This window comes from Stenella coeruleoalba (genome assembly GCF_951394435.1).
Source record: "Stenella coeruleoalba genome assembly, chromosome: 3".
NCBI lineage: Eukaryota > Metazoa > Chordata > Mammalia > Artiodactyla > Delphinidae > Stenella > Stenella coeruleoalba.
The window spans coordinates 129,821,488-129,833,532 of NC_137148.1; the positions used below are offsets into that span (position 1 = coordinate 129,821,488).

Below are 12,045 nucleotides of genomic sequence, written 5' to 3' on the forward strand. Positions count from 1 at the left end.
AAGTGGTTAGCACCCAACCTGGGGACACAACCAATTAATATCTGGTAGAAATTATTAAAGAGTCAGTGAAAATATATTTACTGTAACCTATTAGACCGGCCCATGTGCTGTAGAAGCTTCTGACAATGGTGATAAAGGAGGTGATGGTTACTAGTTAACTATGCAAACTTCTGAGGCCCCATTCCTCCCCTTTTTGTGGGATTTTTGTATTGATCTCAAGTGAAGAACAGAGGCTTAGTCCCTCTGAGGGGAAGGTTAGCTTGTCCTGTGGCCCTGTGGTCGGCCAGGGCCTGCTTCTAACACCCCTAGAACCCCTGGTAAGGCATATCCCCAATCCATGAGGGATGGCCAGCAGCATAGCTGGGCTGAGCCCTGTGAACACTCCTGCCAAGGAACCCGGATGCCTGCCAAGTCGGGCATCAACTTCTTATGCAAAGGACCATTGTCACACACGGCAATTAAGGTTTCGGCGCTGGGGTTAGATTGCCTAGGTCAGGTCGTAGCTCTGCTACTTCGTGCCAGCTGTGTGACCTTGGACAAAGAATCCTTAGCCTCCCTGAGCCTCAGTTTCTGCTTCCATAAAATGGGTTTAATGATACTTTAATTCTCACAGGGTTGTTGAGAGCATTAAATAAGTCCATTCTTGTTAGGATGACTTAATAAATATCCTAAAAATTATTTTCATTATTGTCATTGTCCTTGTGTATGCCACTGGGTGAGCAGTTCAGAACTGGGGGACATAAATTCTTGATTAGCAAGAAAACAACCTGTAATTCTACTGAAACATTATTTTGGTTTGAAAGGCAGTCTATGTCCATTTTACCTTCAGACTTCTGAAGTTGTCTCCCATAAGGGGGCCAGCCCCCTAAATAAAACTAATATTAAAATCCAGGGGTGATATTAAAAATATTTAACAACAATGATGACACAAGCACCAATCAGTCAGAGCGGATGCCAGCTGTCAACAACTGTGCATCCACCCTGGTGTGCGGCAACTCAAGTGCAGCCATGATCAGAGCTGGCAGTACCCTGTGTGGAGCCCTTCACAAGTGTTGGCTTATTTAATCCTCAGAGCAACCCTAGGAGGGTGGTATCATTATTATAAACATTTCACAGGGGGGCAGGTGGAACTTAGACCCAGGTCCCACACAGTTGACACTAACAGAACCAGGACCTGAACCCAGGTCTGCCCAACTGCAAAGCCCATGCTCTCACCCGCCATGTTGTATAGGCCTGTGCAGGGACGTGAGAGCACTTGAGAGGAAAACTAGCCTAAGAGGTTGGCTGTAATCTCTTACTCTTTCTTCTCAGTTTTTGCCTCCTCCTGGGGTTAACTTACTAGGATATCCTGCAGCCTCTCAATGAAGTGAACTAGTAACAGTCTAAGTCGGAAATAGGTTTGCTCTCCCAGCCAACTCTGATCCATCAGCAGGAGCTGCCCCAGTTCTGTGTTAATATGTATTGCAAGGCTGTGTTTGAGCTTATCAGAAAAGGAGTGGTGATTGATTAGTGATGTCTGCCCTGGGTGCAGGTTTGGCGAGCGATGGCACATATGTCATTTATTTAGTATCCCTAGCCCATGCAATCTAATTTTCCAAATGTCACATCCTTACAGTGGAATCACATACAAGGAATCAAAAGAGTTTTAACTTCACAGTTCCTCAATCTGTCAATTAAACAAACTTAATTTATGACGTTTTCTACTAAGTTTTTTCCCAGAAATGGGCACATCAGTGTTCTGAGTTCTCACCAGAATGTAAACTCCAGTAGGGTAACCATCTTTGTCTGTTGTATCCCAAGAACCAACAGGGTTGCCTGACGGGGAGAAGGCACTTAATAAATAAGTGAATACTCTGAATACTCAGAGCAGGTGTAATACTGGCCAGAACCAGCCTCCTTGGTCAAGAAGTTCCCCTCCGTGGGAGGGGAGTGATTGGAGAAAAATGAGCACAAAGGAGTTTCTAAAGCCAAAATAATTTCAGTCTGTGCGTTTCAAAGACCCATTTGATGATGCTCATCAGGCAATTATGGCAGAACAATTGGCATTTTCCCACCACAGTTTATTTACAAAAGACACGGCTATTGGAAGTCTCTCATCCGGGAGGGGGAGGGAGGCTGGCTCCTGTTGCCATTTGATCCAATTATCTCCTTCACTCTGGAGAGGAGATGAGACAGTGTAATGAGGAGTCCCCCAGGTCTGAAAGGGAGACATTTCTCCCTGGGCTTTCTCTCTCCGGGCTTTGAGAGCGCGAGTTCCTGGAGCCGGCGGCAGCCCCTCTGCCAGTGCACTGTCTCCCGGGCCCCCGCGGAAGGCCTGCCCACAGCGCTGAGGGCACAGGAGAGCCCGTTCGTCTGCCGGCAACACCTCCCTGGAATGCCGGGTGTTCTGTTTCAGCCAGAGCAGGGCATTTACGAAGGGCCAAGTTCCCTCTGATTAATCTCTACTGAGATCCCTTTTCTTCTTGGTGACAGAGAAGAGAGACTGGTCTGAAAGGCATGAGTGTATTTTCAGAAATTAAGATAAATTGATACGTTAAAAAAAAAAGACAAATTGATACGTGCCATCAGGGCTGATGGATTAATAATTCGGCTCCAATCTCAGACCAGGCCATCTATCCTGATGGGAAAACCCCAGAAGAGATGTTCCGAAGGCTCTGAAATTTCTAGGAGAGTCATCGACTCTTTTTTTTCCCCCCTCTCTCTCGCAGCCAATAGAGCTTCTGTTTCCAAAAGGCACGGTCACATATGAGAGTTCTCCTGCTTGGCAGTTAGACTCTTCTCAGTTCTAGTGGGCGGATAAATCTTTAACCCTGTAGCCTGGCCTATACCCACCTCCGTGAGCTGCTTACCGCCCCTTACCTTCTCTCCACTCTCCTCCGCATTGCGTTAGTCTGGACTCTTGGTAACAGGTCACCGAAATCCCGGTCAATCTGACCCCAGTCTGACTTAAGCAAAAAAATCAGAATTGATTGGCCCACCCAACTGAAATTCCAGGGTAGATCTCCAGACCCGGCTGGATCCCGGGACTAACCCATCTCATCTAGGCTCCATCTCGCTTAGTCCCTCAGCTCTGCTTTCATCTGGGTTGGCTTTCCTCTCAGGCAAGTTTTCACTTGTGGAAATACCCAGCAGCCCAGTGGGAAAAGAGTTTCTATTTCCCATGATTCCTGTAGTAAGTCCCCAAGTCGAGTCTCATTGCCCCTTCCTGAACAATGTTCTGATCTGTCAACTGCAGCCTGAGTCTGATTGGTCACATGCCCATCCTGGAGCTGGGAAAGTGGGATGAGCTGGCTCCCTAAAGGAAAGCCCAGGCATTGTGTGCAGAAGGGGGAATGGAGGCGGGGCGGGGCAAACCACCGATGTCCACCTGACCCAGCCATACAGAACGGCTTACAAGCCCCAGGCTCATATGCCTGGCTGTCTTTGAAGGCATGCACTGTTCACTTTTCCTGAAATGCCCTTCCTTGGTCTGGCCAACCCACAGTCATCCTTCTGGGTTCAGCTCATCTATATGGTGTCCTCTCAGCCTTACCTGAGCTCCCTTTGATGCTTAGGGACCACCCGAATGTCACTCCCAGCATGGCACCCAGTACCTCCTGTTGACAGGACCCAAGGGTTGGCCTGTCTCCCCCACTGCACTCTGAGCTTCCTCGAGGCAGGGAGTGGGTTTTGTCCATCTCTATACCCCAGTTTCTGGCCCAGAATAGGTGTTTCAGATAACTGTTAGTGGCATCAGTTCCTATCTTATATAACTTCCTTCATCCTGCCCTTCCCAGGCTTACATCTGCATCTTTGGGTGATGGCGATGTGGCAGGAGAGGTACTCAGTGAGAAGGCAGGGCACTGGCTTCTCATCTCTGCTCTCTGTCCACCTGGAGACCCTGGACCAATTGCTTGATCTCTCTGGCCCTCACATCCCAGATGGTGCTGATAGAGTTTTCCTTCCTACCCAAGAGAGGCTCGAATAAGATGCTGTGGAGAAAGCCCTTGGTCTTACGTGGATGCGAGGGTGGTTGGATTAGAGGTGGTGGCAGCAGGACCAGCAGAAAAGGGACCTGCACAGTGTCCCCAGGAGGCTGAGGTTAGGATGTCTTCAACTTTGAGGTCCAGGAGAGGAGAAGTGTCCACGGGACAACGTGGCTGAGCTGGCGTGAGAAAGATGTGGGCCTTGACGCAATGTAAGTGGATATATCTTCTGTTAGCAATTTGGCAGAATCCGTTACATTTCAAAGCAAGCACATTCTTTTACCCAAAATTTCACGCCCAGGAGTTTAGCCAAGAGAGATAGAGCAAAGATTGAGGTAGGAGCTATCTGTTGAAGCATTACTTACGAAAGGGGAAGACTGAAAATGACCTAAGTGTACATCCTTAGGATATAAGTAAGTTAGAGCACATCCCAACAGTGAAATATTATGTAAAAGAAGTTAGATGCCTCCAAAATTAAGTTTTAAAAAAAGATGTGAAAATTTTGTTTTTATGTATGTATATATAGTCGCGTGTTTAATCTTAAAAAATATGACAAATGCAAACAAACAAACAAAAAACTGAGAAGAATCTCCTTCTAGTTTACTGAGCACCCACATGCAGTAACGTGGGGCCCCGTGCCCCCCCACTTTATAGATGAGGAAACTGAGTCTTGGGTTAAATCCTTCCACAATGTCACGTGGTTGGAACAAGGATTTCAGCCCTGCTGTCTGACTTCAGACTGATCCTTTGCCTTGATGTACTCTGACCCACGGTGCCGCGGAAGCTTCCCATCCCTTGGGGCATCGGGGGTGGGAGGGCTACAGTGTGGCTGTCCCTTTCTGCTTCATTGTTTCTGTAACGTTGAATGCGTTCATCATCAGTACATATCACTTCTGTAATCAGGAGAAAAATTAATATTTTTTTTAACCGAGAAGAAGGGAAGACTGTTGTTTCTTCAGCCTCCCGGCCCACCCCTCCTCCGCCCCATAGACATCCCAGTGCTTCGTTTGGGCCATTTGCAAGTTCAGGGATGAGATTCTCCCCCAGGTGAGGTCTACAGAGAAGGGAGTCATGGTGAGGAGACCCCCAGGGAAGGATGGAGACCCCAAGCGCACCTCTGCAGGGTCTGTTCCAGGAGACAGGGGCAGCAGCCTGCTGCCCTTGGAGAGGAAGATGGAGACGTTCAGAAGGTCCCTTGGGGCAGGCTCGCTTGAGCAAGGGAGTGACAGAAAGCCACACGAGGGAACGAGGGAGAGCCTTGTTCCGAGAGGGAAACCCACCACATCTGAGCAGAGGCAGGAGGCCTCAGTGGTGGGTGGGTCTGCATAGTCCAACACTGATACAGTTACCAAAGGCCAACCCAGCCCCAGACTGCTGTGGGCAGATTTAAAAAAAGGAAGCTCTCAGATTTTCCTTCCTTGGAACTCACGTGTCATCAGGGGGGTTGAGTGAAATAGGGTGTATGAAAAGAAAGTTGTAGGCACACCAGAAACGGGTGAGGAGTGATGTTGTGACCTGATGCCCCAGGTTCTTAGGGGACAGGGCCAGGGTCCCTCAGCTGGAAGGTGGCAGAGCCAGGGCTAAATCCCAGATGTCCTGACTCTAAGCCCAGTGCTCATTTCATTCCACCTGGTGGGAGGGGGCAGCCTAGAGAGAGGCCACTGCTACAGGGAGGCCCCAGAAGTCAGGACCAGCCCTGAGGGGGTTAAGTTGCCACCCAGGAGGGCCTTCGGGGCCCCCACACAAGTGCCAGCGTGCCATCGCCTCTCCCCATCCCTTCCACCACCCGCTGCCAGCCCCCTCTGATTCAGACCAGCTGCAGTGTCGCTGCCGGGAACCCGGCGCTAGCTCCTTCCTTCGCTGGGTTATCCGAGGATGCTGGGAACTTGCTCTGCCGCATGTAGCATTTTCCTCCCAGCCACATGTACCCAGACTTTCTAAGAGCTGTCTGCCAAGAACAGGGAAGGCATTCTGCTCCTGACTTTGAGCAGCCATTTGAAATTCCATGGGTGTCTCTGTCTGTGGGCACCTGCCCCTCCCACCATTCCTCCAGGAAGATGGCTCGGAAGCCCGAGGGTCACCTGTGGTACATGGCTCCCTAACCAGCCACGTGCCCATCTCTTCATGCCTCGGTCTTTAAGTGCTAAAAATGGAGATAACAACTTCTTCACAGGTTTGTTATAAAAACTAAATGGTAGGGACTTCCCCGGCAGTCCAGTGGTTAAGACTCCGTGTTCTCAATGCAGGGGCACAGGTTCGATCCCTGGTCAGGGATCCCACATGCCACAAGGTGAGGCCAAAAATAAAAATTAAAAATTAAATGGTATAAAACGTTTGTTTAGCCTGAAGACAGACAAAAAGAAGGCAGTCAGTGAGTGGTAGCTGTTTGGATCAGAACCTTCGTGTTAAAAAAGGAGGCAGGGGGCTTCCCTGGTGGCGCAGTAGTTGAGAGTCCGCCTGCCGATGCAGGGGACACGGGTTCGTGCCCTGGTCCGGGAAGATGCCACATGCCGCGGAGCGGCTAGGCCCGTGAGCCATGGCCGCTGAGCCTGCACTGCATGTCCAGAGCCTGTGCTCCGCAACGGGAGAGGCCACAACAGTGAGAGGCCTGCGTACCGCAAAAAAAAGAAAAAAGAAAAGAAAAAGAGGAAAAAAGGAGGCAGAACGGCACGGGATAGTACATTGGCTTTGGAATCAAACCATCTGGGTTCAGGTGAAAGCTCCATCAGCTAGTGGCTGTGTGACCTTGGGAAAGTGACTTAACCTCTCTGGACTTCTTCATCTGTAAAGTGGCAATAGAATGATCCTTATTGCATAGTGTCGGTGTGAGCATACTATTAATCAAAATGTGTTAAAAGCTTAGCTCAGCGCCTGGCATATTGTAAATTATCAATTATGATAGCTGTCAACGTCGGCATTGTGGTCGATGTGTATGGGCTGCAGTTGCAGGAAGACAGGCGTGGAAAGAGCTTTGAGGCCGGCAAGACAGAGGCCAAAGACCTTGGCTCCAGGCCCAGCTCTGGAATGAGCTCTGAGTGAGACCTGGGACAGTTCACCTGCCCTTTCTGCTGAACCTTTACTTCCTCATTGAAACCCCAAACTCACAGGGCTGTCTAGAGACACAGTGTGAACTGGCAGGCACCACTGTCCTGAGAGGGGCTGTCACTAATCCAGGAGGCACTAGTTCTCAAAGTGTGGTCCCCAGCCCAGCAGCACCAGCATCACCTGGGAACTTGTTAGAAATGTAAATTCTCATGTCCCACGGAGACCTGCTGAGTCAGACATCCTGGGGGTGGGACCCAGCAGTCTGTGTTTTAGCAAGCTCTCCAGGTGACTCTGATGCTCACTCGAGACTGAAAATCGTGGCTGTAACCAGTAGGTAAGGTCTGGTACAGAGTGGATGCTCAGGCTGGGGTGTGGAAAGATAGAGTAATGGGTAGGTTGGTTGGCAGGGTTGGCCCACAGGTACCAACACCTTCACCCCACTTTCAAGGCTCTATGTCACTGGTCCACCCTTGGCTGCCAGTTTCTGTTCCATCTCTTCTTTTTTTTTTTAATTAATTAATTTATTTTTTTGGCTGTGTTGGGTCTTCGTTTCTGTGTGAGGGCTTTCTCCAGTTGCGGCGAGCGGGGGCCACTCCTCATTGCAGCGTGCGGGCCTCTCACTGTCACGGCCTCTCCCGTTGCAGAGCACAGGCTCCAGATGCACAGGCTCAGTAGTTGTGGCTCACGGGCCTAGTTGCTCCGCGACATGTGAGATCTTCCCAGACCAGGGCTCGAACCCGTGTCCCCTGCATTGGCAGGCAGATTCTTAACCACTGTGCCACCAGGGAAGCCCCCATCTCTTCCAACAGGGTTTTAGAGCAAGGCTGACCAGTGACCAGGCTATGTGTGAATGAATGAACGAACGAATGAATGTTTGTACTGGGCTGCATTGTTCATGGAAAGAAAAGCACATGTGCCCAAGAGAGCAGAAATGTGGGTGCACTGCAGCTGGCTCTCAGCAGCATGCACGTGTGGTGTCCAGGGGGTGTGGAGGGGATCAGAGGTGACCGGAGCAGGGGGCAGAGGCCTTGACTGCAAGCCCAGGGTGACCCCTTTGTCCTGCAGATAATACAAGTGCCAAGAGGGGTCTTTGTGGGAGACCATGATAGGGTCAGGACCAGGCTTTAGAAAGATCGAAGGTGCAGTCTCAGATCTGCCTAGTTCTGGGGGCCCCCACCCTGGAATCCACTCTGGGCTCTGCCACTTATGAGCCGAGGAGCCCTGGGGAAGGCACTGGACCTCGCTAGGCCTCGCTTTCCTCATGTGTAAGAGGCATGCCAGTACCTCCCCCACTGGGTGGTTGGGAGATTGTGCTATTTCAAATATGAACCAAAACCTAACAGATCCTGCAACTTAAGTGAATTAATTTATTAAAGAAAAAAAAAAGCCCTAATGTAAGGCAACCACCCCCCATTTTTTGACCAAGTTGACTATAAACACCTCAGGAGGGCTTCCCTGGTGGCGCAGTGGTTGATAGTCCGCCTGCCGATGCAGGGGACACGGGTTCGTGCCCCGGTCCGGGAAGATCCCACATGCCATGAAACGGCTGGGCCCATGAGCCATGGCCGCTGAGCCTGCGTGTCCAGAGCCTGTGCTCTGCAACAGGAGAGGCCACAACAGTGAGAGGCCCGTGTACCGCACACACACAAAAAAATAAAATAAAATATTGTTTTTCTTTATTTAATTAATTAATTTATTTATTTTTGGCTGCATTGCGTCTTCGTTGCTGCACATGAGCTTTCTCTAGTTGCGGCGATCAGGGACTACTCTTCGTTGGTGGTGCACAGGCTGCTCATTGCGGTGGCTTCTCTTGTTGCCGAGCACGGCCTCTAGGTGTGCGGGCTTCAGTAGTTACAGCACGTGGGCTCAGTAGTTGTGGCTCACAGACTCCAGAGCGCAGGTCAGTAGCTGTGGTACACGGGCTTAGTTGCTCCGCGGCATGTAGGATCCTCCCAGACCAGAGCTCGAACCCGTGTCCCCTGCATTGGCAGGCGGCTTCTTAACTACTGTGCCACCAGGGAAGCCCCAGGAGATTGTTGAAACAGTCAGATATTCAATGTATTAATTTAGATACACATATGCTTAAAACTATATTATATAAAATCATATATTAATCTAGAAGTAAATTTAAATGGATTTTTAAAAGAAAAATAAAATTGGGTTTTTTCCTGCTCTTTTACCAACTGTACCCTGTAACCAGTATAAGCATCTAAAATGAACATGAGTGAGATTCTTTCATACTGGTGAGACTTCCTGAAACAGTATCTTGTTGTTCGAAACAAGCTAATACGTTCAAAATCATATGAACTTACAGAAAACATGGATCCAAAGCCATTCCTTCTTTTCTGAAGGGAAACTGCGTGGCATATTTGTGGCGCCCACCACCAGTAGCGCCAGCCACCATGTGCCCAGGTAGCACCATTAGGATTGCTCAGAGTCCTCTATGCTTCAGAATTACCTCATTCCACCCTCATCACAACCCTAGGAGGGAGGCACAGTAATACATCCCATACTGCAGGTGAGGAAACTGAGGCTTTCAGATTCATGAAACTTGCTTAAGAGCCAGAACCAAGCTCATCACGGCTACCCTGTATTCTCCCTAAGCTCAGAGATAATGCAGGATAATTGGTGACGATTATTCTTTTAATTGCATATTAATGGTGCAGCTCCCAAGCGCAACTGAACAGGGTTTGGACTTCATTGGGGTCCTCAGCTGCTGCCAGCAGCAAAAGCCATGGCTGACTGGTGTCTTCTCCCCTCCCTGGGCAGGTAGGGTGCCCATCCATTACTGACTGGTTTCCAGGCAGCCGTTTCCTTGAGAGAGAGGTTTCGCCCCACCCCTGCTCACTCGCGGTCCCCTCAGCAGGACGGCCCCTTTGCCATGCACTCACCGGGGCCCACTGTGTCTTTCTGAAGCTCATCACCACTCGTTTCTTTCCTCCTCAGTTTAGGAGGTAAGAGCGACTAATTGTCTTTTATAGACACTGTAATGAAGCCTGTCATCACACAAAAGAAGTTTGCTAATAAAGTAAATCAAAGCAGCAGTGAAAATGAATGGGGAGCAAGCTTTTACAATTAGATTTGTACTTGTCTAGTGGCATGGTGCTTCCAGGGAGAAGACTGTTCCACAGGAGAAAACAGCACCAAGGAACGAGATGGCAGGGTGTGTCTGGAAACTCCTTATGGTGGAACAAGGCTCCCAGAGCAGACAGCTGCACCCCCCGTGGGGATGGAGACTAGGAAGGGCATGGAGGGGAGGGAGGGAAGAAAGCTGACAGCAGAGAGGGGCTGCAAGATGTCATCTCAGTGGCCTGTCTTTGTCTCCATCCATATATGACGGGGTCCCGGCCAAACACGGTTGCAGCTGCTGCCAGCTCTGCAGCTCCCCTTCTCTCTGCCACCAGCTGGGCTCTTCTGCCAGTGTATTACTTGGGGGAGAGGCGAAGACCCTCAGGCAACAAAGCCCCGTGACTGTACCCCACCCGCCTGGCACTGTCATTCTCCTGGTCAGTTGCAGGTTCTGCCACGAAGTCTGTTTGAAAAACTCCATCATGTCTCTGAGCTTCACTTTATCCATTTGGGAAATCAGGCCATAGGATAAAAAAATACCATGGTGTTGAGCAGAAGGGCAAATACTGTATCTTTTCAAGGTGGTGGTGTTTCTCGTTCTTTCGCAAATAGAAATGACTAACATTAATCAGGTTTGCTACGGCCAGGCATCAGGCTGAGCGCTCTTCACAGCTCGTCTCAGTCCATCTCAGCAGCCTTGCAAGGTAGCAGTGACCGTCATCCCCAGGTCACACGGCTGCACTGGTGGCGTTGGGATAGGAAAACAGTGCTGTGGTTTCTGTGGGTCTTGGGTGGCTGCTGCCTCAGCTGTGAAGGGAGGGAGGTGGGCCTGAAGGTACACAGGTAGGTGACATGGGCCATGAGCTGAACCAGGAGTCCAGGACCAGATCTGCCCAGCTCCCCAGCCCACGGCAAGTCATGCTGTAATTGCATGCCTCCAGCTTTTATCATGTCCCGGGATGGAGAGTCCCCTGCAGTCTGGGGATCCTGCCAGATAAGCAGCGAACACCACGGGGGTGGTGCCTGCTGTATATGATGTGTTCTGGGGGGCCAGAGGGCGTTCTGAAGGGTTGAGTGTACCCTGAGCTGGGCCCCTCTCAGACGGCTCAGGTGCTCCCAGAGGACTCAGGGCTTGGCCGCAGCTTTTGCTGAACAGGTGTGCGTCTCTCTAAAGGCAGATCGGCCGTCAGAGAGTCATGTCCAGGGCAGGGAAGCCGTGGAGTAAACTCATCGTCCAAAGCCAGCACTCCTCCTGGGCTGCAGACATCCCAGGAATCTGAGGGCATTTTGGATGCCTCAAACCTCTGAGTAGATCAAGGTCACCCTGGTCTCTCAGGAACCTTCCGGCTGATGGCCAGCATGGTCAGGGCCAAAGAAACCCGAGGTCACAGCACAGGGAAGGATTTGGAAATTGATGAACCGTCTGCATAAAGGAAGGTTCCCTGCCAAGCAGAGCCAGAGACACAGCCTCATTAGCTAATGTGAGTTTAATATGGAGTCGAGAGAGCTGGACACCGGCCTAGTCAGCTGCCCGGGAGACATTCACAAATAGAGCAGAGTAAGGTGTCCTCCACCTGCTCAGTGTTGCTCTGCCTTCCAACAGGCAAGGGCAGCCCAGCGGCGATCTGGGCAATATCCACCAGACAAAAACGTTGCTTCCACATCAGTCACTTTGTATAAAGGGAGAGTTATTGTTACAGGATGCTGGCGCCTGATCTCCTGCTTTGAAAATAAACTTCTTGGCTTGGCCTTGACATTAATCTACCATCAGGAGCCCATTATCTCAAGACCAATGTTCTGTTCTATTGACTGGCTCGATGGTTTTTTTCTCCCCCAAGATCAGAATATAATCGCATTTCTCCAGGCAGCATTTCCACTAATTGCAGCCCCACGCATGCCTATCCCCTGTGGGAAGCCCAGGACAGAGTACATCTGGGGTGAGGAGGAGACAGTTGCTGGCGGGAAG

General features: G+C 50.3%; 1 protein-coding gene across 2 annotated transcripts in view; it reads left to right on the forward strand.

Moving 5' to 3' along the window:
• GALNT10 (polypeptide N-acetylgalactosaminyltransferase 10) overlaps nucleotides 1-12,045 on the forward strand; it is a 224,515-nt gene that overhangs the window by 195,488 nt on the left and 16,982 nt on the right. The window lies entirely within an intron of this gene.